This window comes from Pezoporus flaviventris, unplaced genomic scaffold (assembly GCF_033815535.1).
Source record: "Pezoporus flaviventris isolate CSIRO_AGI_PZ_B2104156 unplaced genomic scaffold, CSIRO_AGI_Pfla_v1 ptg000040l, whole genome shotgun sequence".
NCBI lineage: Eukaryota > Metazoa > Chordata > Aves > Psittaciformes > Psittacidae > Pezoporus > Pezoporus flaviventris.
In genome coordinates, this window is record NW_026892588.1 from 7,868,434 (window position 1) to 7,888,340 (window position 19,907).

The window sequence follows — 19,907 nt, forward strand, 5'->3', positions numbered from 1 at the left end:
TTAGGTTAATGAATGTCCTCAGGGTTGCTGGTGAGGATATACAGCTTTTTGTGACACCAGTATGTTACTGATCGAAAAGTACTGCTCAGAGCCAAAGAAGAGAGAAAAAAACAGGTGCAAGCTGGGGGAGTGGGGTGGGGGGAATGGAGACTCAGGATACCAAAGCTTTTAAATTTAGTGCATTGATTTTCAGCTGCCTTCATTGAGCTCCAGCATAAGCTAAGGATACAAATTCAGATTTACCCTTGCTTTGAGGTTCAAACTTAGTTCTAATCTTAGCTGGGGATTTGGCTAAAATGCAGCTGAGTTTCCAAGTTTGTCACACTGACATGAGGTTATCTTTGTCTTTCTCAGAAAGACAGTGCTCCCCAGAGGGAAGGAAACACAAATACCCTGAAACATGCAGGGGTTTATGCAGCTCTGTTAACTTAGAGGAGGTCTGAAGCTTAGGCGATCATGGGGCCAAAAAATGCTCAGAGCAGGCAGTTACAACAACATTAAAATGTCTCATATTTCCTATGCTGTTTCTGCTGCGTTACCTTTATCCTCTTATTCCAGGCATTTAGCTTCCCCTTTCTTCTATTACTTAGCTGTGAATTGGTAATGTGGCTGGAGGAGCCACCAGATACCACCTCTCTCATCAGTGCAGCCTGTTTCTGAGTTCAGAAGTAGACAGGCTTTTTCATCAGCTGAAACGTTAATTACATTGTCATGTCCGTTGAGGTTTGGGCATACTAACTGCTCTGTGTTTGAGTAAGGATGCTGGGAAGTTCCAGGGAGGAAGCAGAGAAACCATGTCATCATTTGGCCTTTGTAAGAATTTCCTGCCCTTTCTATTGTGTCACCATAATGCTGTAGAAGAGCCTCCCTGTTGCCATTTCTTATAGTTTGTGAACATGAAAAGTATTGCGCTAATGGTCGTTTTACCATAATTTCTGTAAACATTACCATCTTCTGTTAGTGAATCACACCCTTTAAAACAAGTGCCACTTCTCCTTCTGGCCACTTAACTTGACCTTAGCTGTTTCTAAAGGAACTGTGTAGTAATTATTCACCTAATTCATTAGCATAAAGACCTGACTTCTCAAAAGTAACATGATTACTACTTTTCCTTTAAATGGCAGGAATTTTCACGAGATGCTGTGCAAATAAAACTGTACAGAACAACAGGTCAAAAGAATGTTAATTGTGTAAAAATTCTGAGTGAATAGGAGTGATGAGATGAGGAAGTTATGCATGCAGTGAACCTTGAGTCACAGAGGTATCTATACTGCACAGGCTATCAAACTGGTTTTAGTCTTATCTCCCTGTAGAGCATCCTGTAGCCAGAGTTTGAGACCTTAAAGTTGGAATGAAAAATTCAGGCTTTGGTTTGACAAGGCCTGGGATCCAGCCCCTTCTCCCTGTGCTGTTTGTCTCCAAAGGGGCTTCATGCAGTGCCCCTTGCAGGGTGCCTGGGGAAGACAGGATGCTTCAGCAGCTGACACTGGCAGATGCACTGCTGCCCAGGCAGCTTAGGGAATGGCTGCAACACTTGAGGTTGGTATTTAAGTGGAGATGTATACTGGGAGAAACCTAATGCAGGTGTTTGAGCCCAAAGGTTGCTGTTTCAGCAGTGCCCTGGAACGTGAAAAAACTGGGGACTGCTGGCTTTACGCCTTGTTCAGTTGGTCTGAGCAGTAAATGTAGCTGAAAGACTATTAAGCTCAGTCTTACAAGTTTTTCTCAAATATATATGTATATAGACCATTAGATCCTGAAAACACATTCAAGGGTGGTATTCATTTTATGGGTAGAAATTTCTACCTATGCTTTTGGTTATTGAGCTGATTATTTTACATCCAATAAAGTCTTTAAGCATGGTGGAAGAATTACTGACCTGAAAAAGTGGAGCTGAATGAGATCTTTTCTCTGTTTCAGTGCCAGAAATAAACCTCAAAACAAAAACAGAAAACAATCACAAAACCAAACACACACCCCCTCCAAACAGATAAATTGAAGCAAACACCAGAAAACTTCTAAACCAATCCTGCTTCCCCTGCATCATCTTTCATCCTGTATCTGTTACTTTCTTATCCTGATGGCATTATTTCTGCCTGCTTGTAGTATTGTATGCTTTGTCATTTAGGGTGAGTAATTCTGGACCAAATTTTAGGCCATATCCATGAAACAGACCACACATGTGTGAAGTGAGCCAGGCTACCCTTGTTTCTACATGTGTGCAATCCATACTTTGTTGGGGAACAGGGCTTTCTATATTGGGCGTCATTAGATGTATCATGCTAGTTCAAGAGGCCTGGTCCATTCTTCTATAGAGACAATATTTTAATATTAAATAATAATTTTCTCATATGTAAAGAATAATTTTTTGTTTACTATACATGCACACAGTTATATTTCTGGGGTTTCTTTTTTGTATTTTTTTAATGTGGACTTAATGGTGTGTAACAGCCTCCTTCAAACTGTCTGCTGCATCTTACCTATGATCTACAAAGCTAAGAATTATGGAACCATTCCCAGGGATCTGTAGACTTCTGAAACCTGAATCCTACTGTAGAAACTTGGTAAATTAAACTGCTCAATGCCTGTGGTTTTGGGAGTTTGTAAGCCTTTATTCTACACAGGAAAAAAAAAAGACGTATTAAGTAAAGAGAAATTCTACATGCTGAAGCCAGCAGAGCTTCTGCTGTGCTTTACCTCTCATTCTTCAAAAGTTGTTTGATCCTTAGATAAAACGTTTGTTAATACTTTAAAGATTTCAACATAAGATCTGTAAAGATTTTCTCTTTTTCTACAGTTAAAACCTAATAATATGCCATAATTTTACTTAAGCATTAAAGTTTTTTTCAATATCTGGAGCTACCTATTCACCCTAGGCATTCAATAACAACAATGTAACACATAGGAATTGGGAATTAGGGAGCAAGAGGAAGAAATAAAGCTGGGGGAAATGAGATGGAATTTTAGCATCATTTCAGGGATTGGATTTAATTCTGAGGTCTGTGACTCTGCTAGCAACATGGAAAAGATAATCTTTTAATGTCATTGATAGGCAAATGTGGGAAATGCTGAATGCGGAGCACAGAAACTAATTAGAAAAAGAATTAAAAGATGAAAATGTTCTTTCAGATATAAAATCATGTTATTGGATAAACTAAGTCTCTGAAAACCTTATTTTTTTCTTTTCCTTTTTTTTTTTTTAATCATTTTGCAGGAAATAGAGCAAAACAGAGCAAACAGAAGGGTGTTAATTGAGACCTGATAATTAAGGAGACGCATAGTCAAGGAACAGATATCCCTTCAGCTTTTAGCATGAAAATCATGGGTGGCACTTATGGACTCTCAGGGCTGTCGTGATAACCCTGGGAAACCACAGTGAGATCCTCAGCGACACATAAGCGTGTGCCTGAGAGCAAGCATTGGCAGGTCGGGAAGTTCATAAAACTGATACTTTTTAATTTATCTTTTTCCATCTCTCTTGGTGTCTGGGCTGTTGATGGGGTAGGAAATGTAAAGGATGTACTCCTGTAGAGATAAAAAGCATGGGTGAGTGTCGTGGTTTAAACCCAGTCAGGTAACTTGTTCACTCACTCCCAGTGAGTGGTGCCGAGCTGACAACAATCGAGGTCCGTGTCGTCCCCCCCCCCCCCGCACCGGGGCTCTCCCCTTCCCCGCTCCCGGAGGAACGGGGAGGAGGATCGAAAGAGTGCAACTCCTACGGGTTGAGACAAGAACAGTCCAGCAACCAATGTACAACACAAATCACCACCGCTACTATCAGCTAAAACAATGATAAGGGAAAATAACAAGGGAAGAGAATACGATACCACCGGCCAAGAAAACGAGTTCCACCCGGAAGCCCGTGTCCTTCCGGGTTACTCCCAGTTACCCCCCACCCCGGGCATGACGTGCTGTGGTATGGAATACCTCCCCGGCTAGCCCAGGTCAGGGCCCCGTCCCTGCTTCCTCCCAGCTTCCCCTCCTCCCTGGCAGAGCATGAGCCTCACAAAGTCCTTGGTCAGGGTAAACATCACTTAGCAACAACTGAAAACATCGGCATCACCAGCACTGTTCTCAGGCTGGAAGTCAAAACACAGCACTGCACCAGCTAACACAAAGGAAAAAACATGACTGCTACTGCTGAACCCAGGACAGTGAGTAAGTGGTGGTTGCAGGGTAATGACAACAATGCCTTGTGCCAGCCTCAGCTGAGTGCTGAGCGCAAAGTGATTAAATAGATTAAATGAAAATAGATGCAAGATAATTGAATTCAGTGATATAGGAGATGAAATCAAAGCACTATAAAATTAGGCCTAAAATGAGGATTGTTTTTTTACTTTTTATCAGCCCTTTCTTTGGATTGCCAGAGTGAGGAGCTAATACAGCCATTTAGAAATTAAAATAAAACAAAGAACATACACTGCAGGACAGAGAGCCACTGTCGTCCTGATTTGTTTTTACAACAAAACATCTTAGCAAAAGATTTGAAGCATTTTAGAAAAAGAATAGCTTGAATACAGTCTTAGACTGAAGTTGCTTAGGTTTTCTCTATGTTTTAAGTCTGAAGGTTTGCAGTTTGAGTGTCTAAGGGGCTGTTATCATGATTGAAGTTAAAAGTCTCTTACAAAGTTAAAATGTTCAGAAGGCTAATGAAGTCCAAGAAAACGCAATTGTGACTCATTCTCTAGATTTTGTTGTAGGCTTAAACAGAGGTGGTGGTTAAACTCCCCTTCTGCCCACCCTACCTCCACCCCTTCAAATAAGTGTTTTATGTAAGGACCCAAATTTGGCAACTGATGAGTTTTATATCCAGACAGCAAGAGAGACTACTAAACTTAAGGGACAGTACTGAAAATAAAATAGACGTGAAAGTCTGAAGAGCATAATGGGGAGAAGAGAAGATTTAAAATGAATGGAGCAAATTGAGAGCAAAGCTGTAGGTATATGTTGCGTTTTTTTTTCTGGGCCTTGGATTTAAGAGAGCAACTGTGAACCTGAAGCAGAGGATGAAGCATTTGATTTGAATATGAATGTCTGGCAGGGTCTGAGCAGCATGAAAGGGATAATTTTAGCAGCAGCTTTTTGAATAGACTGGTTGGGTACAAGCTGAGATGTAAGTAGGCTAGACAGGCTATAGCTAAGATCAAGGGCAGGGGAGAAAGGCAGGTGAAATTCACTGATGTTCAAACAAATCTGACAGAAGCATGCATGACTTTGAGCAGTATCTGCACCTTGTTTTGTAAATTTTATCAGTATACTGGGTTTTGGGGTAGCAAACAGAAATCTCAGGCAGTCAGCATATATTTTATGGCATACACTGACATGAATAGTGCACTGCATGGTGAGGGTCTGGAATGTAGAGAAGGTTACCAGTGTATGGATTCTGTTGCGACATCGCACCAGATGGAGGAAGGTGATTTGTAGGAAAGATGAACTTCAGCAATTGGTATATGGAGTCATAGGTATCCAAGAGGCATATCTGAGAAAAGGGCAGAATATAAACAATATTGTCTAGATCCAATGACAGACAGAACAAAGATTTTGAAATTCTTTTTCAGACCTTATCCCTGTTTGTGCTGTAGAAGTGTCAAAACAAATACAGTGTTTAGTGAACTATTCAAAACAGTAAGAAAAGGGCTTAGCACTTTTTTACTTGTGTAACATGTTTTATGAATCCCACAGTGATGAATATTAGAAGAAAATACCATAAAATTAAAGTTTAGTAGGCATAGGTGAACACTGAAAAAGGGAGTGCACTGTAAAAGACTTAAATAATGTTTCCAGCCAAACCATTTGGCAGATCATGTAATCATAGAACGGTTAGTGTTGGAAAGGAATATTCGCCATTGTTTCAAAATTGTGTCAGAGCCATTTTCTTGTGACACAGAAAACTTTATTTTCTTGGATTTAAAACCAAACATCTTTCTTTTTTTTCACCTCCAGATCTCAATTTCATTGTCGAAAACTTAAAATTTAATATTCCCCATGGAAAAGGCTGGGAAGCCTGCCATAAGAAAGGCAGAGAGAGAACTGGGTTTATTCAACCTAGAGAAAAGAAGGCTCAGGGGAGACCTTATTACCGTGTTGTTCCAGTATTTAAAGGATGGCTACAAAGAAGATAGAGACTCCCTTTTTACAAGGAGCCACATGGAAGAGTCAAGGAGTAATGGCCACAAGTTACTCCTGGGTAGAGTCTAACTGGACAAAAGAGGAAAACTTTTCTCAGTGATGGCAATCAGACACTGGAATAATGTCCCCAAGCAAGTGGTAGCTTCCTCAATGCTGGGCACTTAAGATATGTCTGGGCAGGGTTCTGGGACATCTAGTCTAGGTCATGTTTTGCCAAGAAAGGTCAGACCAGATGATCCTTGAGGTCCCTTCCAACCTGGTATTCCATGACTATGATAAATATTTCAAAGATCTAAGTCGTTACTTTGCATGTAGCAGAAACTACAAAATCCCACTAGAATGTTTGTTGTCAGAGGAGGATATCATAAAATAATTTTAATACATATTAATCAAATAACCAAAGAAAATTTATTTTTCAACTGAGGAGGCTCAGGTATTAAACTGACCAAAATGAAACAGGCTAGGTTCAGTTATAAAGAACTGTAATGAAATTAATATTAATATTTTAGGGCTGTATTTTGTGTGTTTAAGTACATTCCCTTTAAATATCACTAGCCATAACTAAATGTGTTTCTCAACTCTTCAGTATTCCAGCCAATGTTACCTAATTTTTTTTCATAAAGCACTTTGAAAATATTAAGAATGTTCCTCTACCTTATATTACTTAGAATCATAGAATACTTAAGGTTGGAAAAGACCTTAAGATCATCAAGTTCCAACCCTGTGCCATGGGCCAGGACACCTCACATTAAACAATGTCACCCAAGGCCTCGTCCAACCCAGCCTTGAGCACCACCAGGGATGGAGCATTCACAACTTCCCTGGGCAACCTATTCCAGTGCCTCACCACCCTAACAGGAAAAGACTTCCTCCTTATATCCAATCTAAACTTCCCCTGTTTAAGTTTTAACCCGTTACCCCTTGTCCTGTCACTACAGTCCCTAATGAAGAGTCCCTCCTCAGCATCCCTATAGGCCCCCTTCAGATACTGGAAGGCTGCCATGAGGTCTCCACGCAGCCTTCTCTTCTCCAGGCTGAACAGCCCCGACTTCCTCAGCCTGTCTTCATACGGGAGATGCTCCAGTCCCCTGATCATCCTCGTGGCCCTCCTCTGGACTTGTTCCAATAGTTCCATGTCCTTTTTATGTTGAGGACACCAGAACTGCACACAATACTCCAGGTGAGGTCTCACAAGAGCAGAACAGAGGGGCAGGATCACTTCCTTTGACCTGCTGGTCACACTCCTTTTGATGCAGCCCAGGATATGCTTGGCTTTCTGGGCTGCAAGTGCACACCGCTGGCTTAAGTTCAGTTATTAGTTAGTTACTTAGTTATTATGCCATGCTCTCATCACATGCTTATGGTCTCATCTATTGGCCACAAATATGAAATAAAACACAGTGCATGTTTCATTCTAAAAGTGTAAATAGGCTTTTGGTATGGAGTAAAATGAGCGGGGTAATAATTTTGAATCTGTACTCCAATTAGAACTTATCTCCAAGGAATGCACTTGAAACTCAGGAGGAAAAGTGTTATGTCTTTCTCTCCTAAAAGTAATGAGATTTGTTCTGAAACTTCTAGCTAAAATTAAATTTTGGTAAATAACCAGGAAACAGAAAATGAGTCTAACTTGCAGCTTACTTCCCCCATTGTATTTGAAACCTCACAAATTTTTCATTTAGAATTTTGGTGCTTGTTAGTGTCAGAAATTTGAAGAGCTTTCCCTGATGAACAAATACGTGAGCTATTTTGAAATCTAAAAATCTATCTGTAAGTTCTGTAAATAGGAACAATTGAATGCTGAGCTATAAGAAAAATCTGGGCAGGATTTTATGTACCAAGTGCTTAGGAATCTCTCAAAGCGTAAAAGTATAGTTTTGTCAAAGCAAAAAAATATTTGAAAAGTATTGACAAATCTGCTTTCTCTCCCCCCCAACCCTGCTTCATGTATTTGTTGTTTCCTAATCAAACCCATCCAAAATATCAAGCAAGTCAAATCACCATTTCTTGAAATATATTTTTGTATAGCATACTGTGATGAGGTACTGTCCTGTCCCATGACCAACTACTATGAGACTCTCAAAATTTTCTCTCAAATGAGTACCTAAATATGTAGAAAATTTAAACTCTAATGTCACAGTTTTGGGGAAGAAAAGATATCACATAAAGGGTAGAGATTCCTTTAGGGTTGAGATGGCTACTAAATTTCTGGTTTGCACTATGAAACAATTTTCTTGCATTCTTTCTACTATTCTTATTAGAAAGCTGTTAGCTAGGCAAAATATACAGTCTTTTCTCCTTTGTAGTCCTTAACGCATTAGCTCTGATTAGTATTTAGAACTATTACCTATTTTTGACCTTTCAGCAAGGTATGTACAGTACAACTAATGGCATTCATATTTGTGTACAATAAAACCTTCTACATATTTGTTCTCTATGCCTTAGAGATGATAATTTTTTCATTAGACTTTCATCCAGAAGCATATAATTTCTTGCATGATATGCATTAAATATATCTTTTTTTTCCTGTGCAATAGATGGCTGTTTTATTTTCTTTAATGTACAGTTTCTGATTTGTCTGGTTTAAAGAAATTGAATATGACTTTTTGAGATGCCTTCATATTTGTACTTAAAACATGAACTGACTGTTGAAAGCTACAAGTATAAGATGCTGTCAATCCTGTAGGAGAAAGAAAAATTCTGTGTATTAGGGATGGGTAAATCTGTGTCTGTATGTCACTCTTGTCTGCATTCTTTTTGAGAAACAAAAGTTGTACTGCGGGGCTGAGGGCATCATCCTTCTTATCACAGCAGACATTAATTAAATAATTAGGGCTGACTTGCAGTAAAATCCTTTAAAAGCAGTCACCAGCCTCTGGGAGTTGGATCAGGAAGGAGTTCTGGATTTTCAGAGGAAGTTTTCCCAACAATATGGAAGATGGCAACTGTGAAAATAAGAGAGCAGATACAAGGAATGATAAAGGAAATGAAGATGACTAGAGGCAGGAGATCTGAGTGAGCGTGATTAGTTTGGGGTAGAAGGTGTGTTTGTGTGCTAACAGGGCTACCTGATGGAAAGAGGAGAAAAAAAAAAAAAAGAAATATCCAAGGACTGGGAATACCAAAGAATATTTTTCTGAAACTGAGCCATGTAATAGAGGAGAGGAATGAACTAGCAATACAGCTATGCTGGACAGAGCCTTTGGTGACCTGGTCTACGGTGAGGAATCCCCACACCTGGGCTTGGGCTCTGTAAAGTGTCCTAGACAGCTTTTAGAAAGTAAAAGAGAAACTGAGCTATCACTCATCAGCATAAAATAAAAATGCTGCATTTTTGTTGTACATTGGCCTATAGGTTTTGGAGCCATATGTTTTGCAGGTATGCTTCATTTGATTTACAGAGATATTCAACTGACTCAAAGAAAAATCTGTGCTAGAGGCTAGCAAAGAGTTTTCCTATTACATTCTTTGTTTTGCAATTAGATCTCATAGATTTCCATTGAAGGAAGCTCATTCATGCAGCCTAGTTTAGGTTTCACATACTTGTCATGTTTAGACAGCAAGTGTTAAGATACTACAGAGATGGGCATTAACATAAATCCTCTGGCAGTAAGTTAGTCTGTTTTACTGTTAGACATTTGCATTGTGATTCTTCTTTTATTAATATTTGGGGAAATGGAAATTAGACCAGCATATCAGTTTAAAAAATAGTAAGATTAGTTCCTTCAGGGTTCTTTCATCACTATTTTAACAGTCTGAGATTCTATGCAAGATGATCAGATGCTGCAAGGTATGAATAGTATGTGTGGGGAAACAAAGAATATTTCACCTCTTAAGTAAATCGTCTTGGTTTTGCAAACTTTGCGAAACTGCAGAAGTGTTTTGTAGCTGAATTGTTTAATGATATTTCCTTAAAATGTGTGTCTTTCCAACTTCATTGTGAAACAGAAGTCAGGAAATCTGACTGAATACATAGTTACCTTTCAAGAGCCTACATTTTACTTCAGCAAAAGTCTTGTGACATTAATATATTTAAGCATCCTTGTCCTTAAACTGGGCCAGGAAGGGAAGGAATAGGAGAGGAGCACAAAAGTGATTGTGATCTTAAGATTTCCCTGGAGAGGGGAAGCAAGGTACTATTTGGGCTGTCAGAAGGTGAAATCAGAAGAATGTCTGATTTCATTGTCATTCTGCATTCATTTGTGTGAAATGCCAACATTGGCATTATTCTTGATATTTTAAAGTATTTTTATTTTAAGTTTAGCTTTCTGCTAGAATGCTGTTTTTAACATTGTATGTTAGGGTTGCTCTTTTTATTAGTGTACTTTAGGGTCACATTATGTTGTGCAACCATCCAGATGAGTGAAACTACAGGCAGAATTATTTGGCTTTTAATAAATACATAAAAGAAAGCCTACCAGAAAAATTATTGAATTCATGATGTGCTCCCCAGTGGTTAAATATTGAGAAAAACAAAGAAATGTTATGATAAAAATCAGTGTAGTCTTTGTGCTTTTATATTTTTATAAAGGAGACGTTTTGTTTTCTGATGATTTTTCAGACATTCTTGTAGTTACTTTGTGGATTTCTTTTCCTGTTGCCCTGATACTAAGCTCTTTACATTTTCTTCGCTCCAGGGAATACTCAGTTTCAGAACAATGTGTGTGCCTTCCTGGCTGTACTCTGGAAACAACCTGTGTGTTATGATTTCTTTTGAAATATCCATGTGTTTGATCATGTAATGAGATGGAGGTGTTCTTCATAGATCCTTTTTTATGCCTGTGCCCTGATATGCCTTAAAAAGGGGAAGCAGGTAAATAACCATTTATTAGCTCTGTATGCAGCAAGAGATTACAGTCTTCACACTATTAAAACAGTCTCAACTGATCACTCAAGCATTTTACTTGTGCATAAAAACAAGAGTGGAGCATTTGTAGCTATCCTTCCCTAAACATCCTACTCTGGTCTCTTTTCTGGCAGACAGCAGCACTCTGGGTTCTGGTGCTTGGCTTAGAGCTGCGATATTTCTGGCCAATTTATCCTGCCTTTCCTTATGGTGTTGTTTAAAAGCTGGTTCAACCATTTTGCCACCATTTTTATTTCACTTAACTATAGCTTGAATCCTATTCATAATTTCTATCAGAGGGTGAGGTCCTGAAAACCCCTTTGGTCAAATCTATTTTCCCTTTGTTATCTTGTCCAGTGCTCAGTCCTTCCTGAGTGTTTGCAAGCCATAAATATAGGGTGAGAACGGGCTAATTACAGGGGCAGTAGTTGAAGGACTTTTCACTTCAAATGTACATTTTCTGGCAGTAAATATGATCTTAAGGCTTTCAGCATAGCTTTGTTGTGACTAGTCCCATAAAATACACACATCTCTGGTTAAGGGAGGGTAGTCTAGAACTTTAATGAGGGCTTGGCAATCTCTTTGCAGAGAGAAAACAAAATAGCAGAACTAGAGGATTTTAGAAGAGGCCGTGTTTACATATCAGATTACTACTTTGCTGGCAGTAGATTAAATTTAAGGAAACGTCCCCAGCTTCTTAGAAAATATAATATTTTCTCAGCTGCTCTATAATCTACATCTTGAAACTATCTGGCTTTAAAAATAATTTGATGTAAACAAAGTGATCTTTGCTTTGATTTTAACTATATTGTTTCATACCTTTGCCGTGTTAGCAGGTGCATAGTTTAATCACCACCACTGATGGGGGAGGAGAGAAATAGACCTCAATGTAGTAACCTCTTTCACCATGTCTGTCACTGACAGAGTAGCTGTGGCCTCGGGGACTGCTAAACTCTTTTGGGAAACATCTACTAAAATTTTCTTCTGAGAGAACCAAATTTGGAGAAGCAATGATTTTCCAAAATATGGGGCCCTTGATTAAAAATACAAAGGATTAAATGTTAAAAGTAGTAGTTTGATGAGTGAGCAACTCTACTGAATAACTTGCTGCCTGCAAATACCTTGCTGAAGGATAGAAATTTCACCCAGAAAAATGTGAAACGTTTTCCATGGCAAACAGTGATTTTACATTAAGAAACTAGGAGCTCTGCCTCCCTGCCAGTCAAGTTAGGAGGCCCTAATCAGTGTCATTTTCTGCCAAGATGGAGGAAGTGGAGCTGACAGGAACATTCCTGACAGACAGCTACTGGACACCAGGACATGTGCTGTTGGTCTCTCTAAATACAGCCTATTTCTAGGGAAAGTATTTTAAAATTTGAAGCTTTGCTCTTTTTCCTTTTTCTAGCATGCAGGCTGTTGGCAGTGTTAAATTTATTGCAATTTTGTTGTCTTGGCAAAGAATTCATAAATGTTTGCAAGCCTCAGTGGACCAGTGATAGACTAATGATACGTAGCAACAGTAAATGTTTTTTTCTGCACTACAGTCTTGTTTCTTAGGTACCATGCTGGAAAATGAGATCGGTATTTGAATCCACTTTGGTAGTTCAGTGCAGATATGCTATTCTCAAGGCAGGCAACCTCCTACAATGGAGGCAACCAAGGGACAGCCTGGCAGTTTGGAATAACCATTCTCTTAATGGAGTTTTTATATTGCCTGGAAAAAATATCTTCAGCCATAGCTGTAATTGCAGAGATTTTCATTGAGAGGGGATACTTTTGGATGTGCTAAGAGTGCCCAGGTGTGCTTCTTGCTTCTCTCACTCCAATCTGTTGACAGCTCGTCTTCAGGTAATCTGATAAAAGGGTGTTGCAGTGTTGCTGCAGAAGGCTCTTGCTCTTTCGAATAACAGTGTCCAGAGGTGCTGCATCAAGCACAGAAACATGAAGTCCTTGAACTGAATGGGCTCTGGGATCTGTTTAAATTTTCTGGGTAGCACTATAGGAGGCAAAGCACAAAGGGGGAAAAGAAATCTTGCCAAAAGCTATACATGTGCAGAAGCACTTTCTACATATGCCTAACACAGTGCATTCCCTGCCTGTAAAATTTCTTAGAACAAATAGCTGTTTAACAGATACATGTATTTTTCTAACTAAACATTAATGTCAACTGGTTTATTGAGAACAAAGCTGCCAGTTTAGTGCATTAATTTGTGTGAAGCACTAACATTGGTGGTATTCATGATATTTTAAAATATTTTTTATTTTAGGTTTAGCTTGCTGGTCTTAGGTTTGAACATTGTATGTCAGGGTTGCTCTTTTTATTAGGGTACTTTAGGGTCACATTATGTTGTGCAACCATCCAGATGGGTGGAACTATAGACAGAATTATTTACCTTTTCAATAGCCAGATCTCCCTCATATGGGTTGAGACTCCTGAGCACAAAACAGTCTGACCAAGGAACAGAGGCTGAATTTTCCACTATTGGGTAAAGGCTTCATCTTTTCCATTCCTGTCTCATAGGTCAAAGGGACTGTTTGAGTACATATCCATGCAAATTTTTTGAGATGTTGAGTGTAGTCTTGTGGAACTGTCCCAAGAACATAATACAATGTAATTTTCCATTTTTGGGTATTTTTTAAGGAGAAGTGAAATAGTTAAAAATAGAGGTTTATTTTATATCACAGTCAAACATACTATTGCTGTCAGCACTGAAAATGCTCATCTCCTGTATAACTTGTGGAAGAAAGAATTAATGCCCTTTTATGAATTAACTCATGTGAGAAAAGATGTGGTTGTGACAGACAGAGAAGACATTCTGAAAGTTTGCAGGTTTTACTCTCTGGCACCCTTAGGTAATGCTGGGGGAAAATCTGGTACAGTGGTATGAATTTTGTTGTTAACCATCTAACTTTGCTTAAATATTAATTTAATTAAATTAAATACCTGATTAACTTTATCAGCAGGTAAAACCATATCATGTTCTAGGCTAGCCCTGCAGGACTGGCATATAAAGTGATACATGGATTAAGAATGGGAATGTGTTCTGTTCACTTATCAGGCATAATCCTTAGTCTTAAAACGTATACTGTATGGTAATATTGCATGGCATGTGCCATTTCCATTGTAATCATGCTGAGGGTAAAGTGAGTATGTCCCCTGCTGGGAAAATGAGTATCCCACAGCATTACCCAGGGACAGCTCACTGTGGTGTTGCCAGTTTGGGTTATATTCTCGCAGGTTTATTTTTCAAGTCTTGGAGACAATTGGAACATCCTCTGTAAGGAGAGAATACAGATGTAAATGCTATCTGCAGGAACAACTATATACCTTGGGGTTGGGTAGGAAGAGTAACTGCTTAATTATAGACACAATAACACACACATCTGCAGGGAAACACAGAATTCACTGCAGAGAAATGTCACTACAATATAATCTACATATGTTAATGGCTAGGTAATATTTTTACATTAAGCGAATAACTAAACAAAATACAAACATGCTGCAGCCTTTAACAAGGAGTTAAAGACCTATGACACCTCATAGAAAATTATGATAAACACTATTTAAAAGTGATTGAGCCTCTATGCTACATTTTTTAAATCCTTTTTATTATCAGGAAAATTTCAAAGGAACTACAGTCTTTTTTAGATTTTTTTTAGTTTTCAGAACCCTGAATATAAATTTATGCATGGCCAATTCAAAATGCATGAGAGCTGTGAATATCCTGGGAAGCTCTTGCATATATTGATTTTAGAACTTTTAGTGATAAAGTTTCTATTTTTGTTGTGGGTTTTTTTTTGTGTTTTCTTTTTTTGTGTGTGTATGTGCTTTTTGTTTGTTTTTGTTAGTTTGGTTGGGTTTGTGAGTTTTTTTGTTTGTTGGTTTTTTTTTTTGGGGGGGTGGGGTTTGGTTTTTATTGTTTGTTTTTTGCTTATTTGTTTTTCAATTTTCTTCTCTGATACACTTGTTTTCTCCACTGATTGATTGATTGATTGATAGCTTAGCTTCCCAAGCAAAGATTTGGGAAGGGCTTTAACCACACTTGCTACAAGCATGATGACCAAGGGCAAGTGGGTTATGCAAATCTGGTTGGAAAAAAGGGTGCTTAGACAATCAGGAAGTGTCCAACCAGGACTGTCATCTCCCGAGTGATTTCAAGCTACCCATGCGCTGGTCCGCCCCCATGCAAGGTTGGACCTGCAGCTTCCCATGCACCTTGTCACCTACCGTTTAGACCCTCGCCCGTCCATACAGACAAGTGAGAGTAAGCCCTTCCAGCCTGCACAGTGGATTTTTTAGGTGAGGCGCAGCTTGCGCAGAACTGGCCCCATCCTTTACACCTGAGGTTTAACTGCCACGGCCTAGTGAGCTAGGACGGTGACAGCAAAGTCCACAGGTCATAGGTTTTGTAAGAGTGTCCTTCTCTGATGGAAGACCATACAAGGCAAGACGAGCTTCATCAGCCTGGGTTTGAAGATAGGAGTTTTCCTTCTCCTATGATGAAGGCCTGTCTTCACTAAAGAAGATTCAAGAAGACCTTCACCCATGCATTCTGAACAAGACTGTCATCTCCTGGGTCGCAGTAGCACAAGCAGCGTCTAGGTGGGATACTTAAAGGCGTTCAGTCATAAGCCCGCAGATGGTAGCCTCTCGCCAGTGGCTCCTCAGCCAAGCGCACGCACCAGGGGTCAGAACCTGCGGTTTCTCTCATACTGAGCAGGATTACTATTGCGACAACACATCATCAGTAGGGTAAAACTAACCCAAGCACAAACATTATGTCTTCTAATAGACACAGCATCACTGTCAGTAGCAACTTTTTCACCACTTTAAGATTCTGGATGCTTCTCAAATCACATTTGAACAACATATGGAAATCATCCTACAACCAGCTATATTTTTTGGATGTAAATTTCTAAAGAAAATGCAATGTTCTGTTTGAAACTTGGGGGGAGGGGAATAGGGAGAAAGAATATAACAAAACACAGGCAAAGACATTTATGAAATAACCTTATGATCTGGCTTCTGTGCTTCCTTGCTCTAATTCAGCAACTATTTTTTTCATGTGCAGCAAATCCTTTTATTGGATATTTCTTCTTCTTTAATGACTTCACTACAGGGTGGCATGGGTCGATAGCAATGCCTTCTTCAAAATCCATTAACATGGTTCTTGACTGAACGCAGTCCAGGCATGTTAATCACCATTATTCTTCAAGAATGTCAGGCTACTCAAGTTTTCTATTTGTGAATTTGATGTGTTTTGAATTTGTATACAAGATCAGGTACCTTACTGGAAATTATGGTATATTATTAGCTTAAAAATGTACTATAGAATATTTAATAAAGATAGAAATCTCTTTAATGTTGGCAATGACCTACACACTGCTTGCTTATAAACTGCAATAAAAATTACACTATCGTCTGCACCTTTCTTATCTAGATGATAGTTCAATTCCAAGAAACATCCACTTCTTAAACTATGCCTCTCCTTTGACTCTAATGCATGCATATTAAAGAGAAACTTCACATTTTTTTTTATGTGATTGCATCAAAAGAGAAGATATAGTATGATTGATACCAGTGGGGTTTGAAAAATAGCATCTCTACAGAAATTATACAGAAATTTCCTTCCGTATTTCCTCTCAACTGTTCTGCCACTTTGATGAAATGGTAATCTCTCTAATCCATTTTTCCAGCTAGAAAAATGTCTCAGGAACACATCCTTCCCTGCAGTTATTACCATGATGGAATATTTATTATCCAGCAAAGGAGGGATCACATCCTTTAATAATTCCCCTGAAAGACCTTAGAAATAACTGCCCTCAGCTGTGCATATCAGCAATCAATTACAATATCAAAAGTATTGTATATCCTGCACAGGACAGAATGTAAATGGTTTGACTGATCCAATACCAAGTGCGGAAATATGTTAAAGCTTGCGTGGACAAGTTTCTGCCTTGTGTTGGGGGGTGGTTTGACACACCACTTATGCTCTAAACCATTGAGAATGTGGATTGTGGAGTCATGAATTACTGTTTTCACGTACATGAGCCATGGTCAATTTTGCCTTGAAAATGTCTGTAGCACACTAAATTATTGTGGCTTCTGAGCCTGTGTGTTCTTGGGCTATTTCAGAAGAGTGAGAAACACAGCTAGAAAAACAAAGTACTTCAGATATCATCATTAGGGTTTGCACAAAACAATATAAAAAAATCCTGTTTAACTATTTGCTTTATATAAAAAAGTAATCTTTTTTTGTTCAGTCACTTATATCTTTATTTAGTCAACTTAAATGTATATTATGTAGGTGAAACTAAAAATATTCATCAAAGAAGAGGGAAGGTAATTTTAATGTTAGGGTATTTTCTGTGTTTGAATACAGGGTTTTTTGTAAAAGTAATATGAGAAATTATTTGCTGGGTGGCACAGGTTTCATTGTTGGTTTCCTTAGAATATTATTTTGTCATATCCATATTATTTCTGCACTCCACAGGTTGCTTCAGAAAAGTCTAGCTTTTGTGGCAGTGTGTAACTGAAACAACCTCACTGAATTACTGCTCTGAATTACTGATTTACTAATCAGTGAATTACTCTAAAAGAAGTTTTAAAACACCGTTGAATATTACCATGAAAATACAATTTTGGATTAGTAACGATTCTTATAAGTCATTGTTGCAGATTCCCTTCTTTCCTATGGCTGACCTTTAAAGATAAATTTCAGTTATACAGACCTATGCAAAACCATAATTGCATAATGATAAAATTTTATTTATTTTAACATTTTGCTGGTGCCTTTCCTCAAACCGAAAATAGCAATTTCTTCACTTTTATCTTTAGCTAAAGCAGTAAGTTAGATGATGTTATTTATATTTTGCACACTTACAAATGAATATTGGAACACTGTTGCTACATTTGGAACCCATCTTATATTTCATCCTTGCAAAGGTGTAACATTTTTATAGAACTTTACAGAATATACTGGGGATGGAAGCAAGATCTGTTCCTGAATAAATTTTTTAGTCAACAAAACTGGCCCAACTTGAGCCTTTTCCAGGTAAAGGATCTGCTTTAGTGATTTGCAAATTTAGCTCCCTCTGCAAAAAGCATGTTGCCTGTTCATTTATACACTGGAGTAAGTGACCTAAGAAAAGCCTGCTGAGTCAAAAGTACTTTATCCCAGTGTCATTTGTCACAAGGGAACAAAACCTAAAATAGGAGTCAGGTTGGAATCAGGCTTACCTGATAATGGCAAAAAAAATATATTTTATGCGAACATATATTTTTTAGTTGGTTTTTTTTTTTTGTTTTTTTTTTTTTTTATGTAGTGCAAAAATCCTCCCCCAATGATCTCAAATCCGAATAGTTACCATAGTAACTCATGTTATGGTATATTATTTATGGACATATTGCACCATAGTATTCATAATGCCTTGCTTTTTTCGGAATGCATGTTTCTGGTTGTTCATGTAACATTTGTATGGCTGAGTGAAAATGCCAGATATTTTTCATTTGAGGCAAGCTAACATTTCTCTGTGCTCCGAAAAAGTGCAGAATGATATATTTTTGAGATCAGTGGAGAAAAGTCATGGTTTATTTTTATTGCATTCAGATAACCAGTGTAACGCTGCGAAGTAGTGCTATTACGTATTTTTCTCACAATGCCACCTTTCCAGGGGTGAGGAGCAGGAGGTTTACACTGCAGCCTCAAGTAGTAGATTCCAGACCTCCTGACTGAAGGAAATGGCTTTTCATAAAAAAACAACTGAAAGCACTGAAAAGAAAGTGAACATTACTATCACATGACTGGTGCATAGTTTTTCATGTATGCTTTTTTAATAGTGTTACTTATGTTGTGAACACGTAAATTAGCCTGCAAAAGGCAGACTAATTTCTTAGTCTGCTAATGAGTTTTCGAAACAATTTTGATCTTCAGTGATTATCTTCAAACATGTATTTACTTAAATAAGTATCTATGCTTTTGGTAAAAGTAACTTTCTGTTCTTTCTACTCACATTTTGAGACACAAAGAACAGCCAGATACTCTCCTGCTATGGAATATTAATTAAACTTGGTCACCCGGTTTTGCACATCCCAGCCAGGGGCCAAACTAGGGCTCTCTTGCCTCTATCTCTTTCTGTTCTCTGCCTTTTTTTATACAAATACTGACTTAAGAAACATTAAGATAGATGTTAATATACCTGTATGCAGGGGAAAGCTATTGAATTAAAGGGGGAATCAGCAAATCTAGGTTCTTCTGAAATTCTTTGTCTTTGAAGCTGATATTATATGTGTACCATATTGAATTTTGGATAGAAATATTTAGTCACTGTAAGTCACTGTGAGTTTACTTAACACTAAGTGGTTTTCCATGTTATCTAATTTCCATGTTATACAGAGCAAGTTTTTTCTAATGAGGTATTCGTGCCAGCAAGTGCCACTTAAAACACAGGCTTACCTATCAGCAAATAATACCTTTTGTGTTTGTCACTTTCAAAATTTTGTAACTGTAACTATTTTGAACACAATTTGTCTTTTATGCATAAAGTGTATGACACCTGAACGCTGTAAATCATGTATATGTATTATTGCTTGTGCAAATTTACATCGTCAATTATCTATAATTGCAAACTGCCATTATTATGAGGCCTGTTGGAGATTGGCTGAAGAACATAACCGGCTTCACCCATCTTCTACACACAAACAATGTTGTGTCCCATAGATTTTCTTTCCGAAAGGTTATTAAAATGTTTTAAAAGAAAAAATAGGTAAAAATATAGACTGATGGAGAAATATTGCGTATTTCTCATCTGCCTTTTGTGCTGTGTTTTATTTCAGCTGTGAATAAACTTTTATGAAAATATAACAATAGCTCTTGAAAATAGCCTTGTACAATTTACTACCTTGAACAAGCAATTGCCCTACTAATGGGCA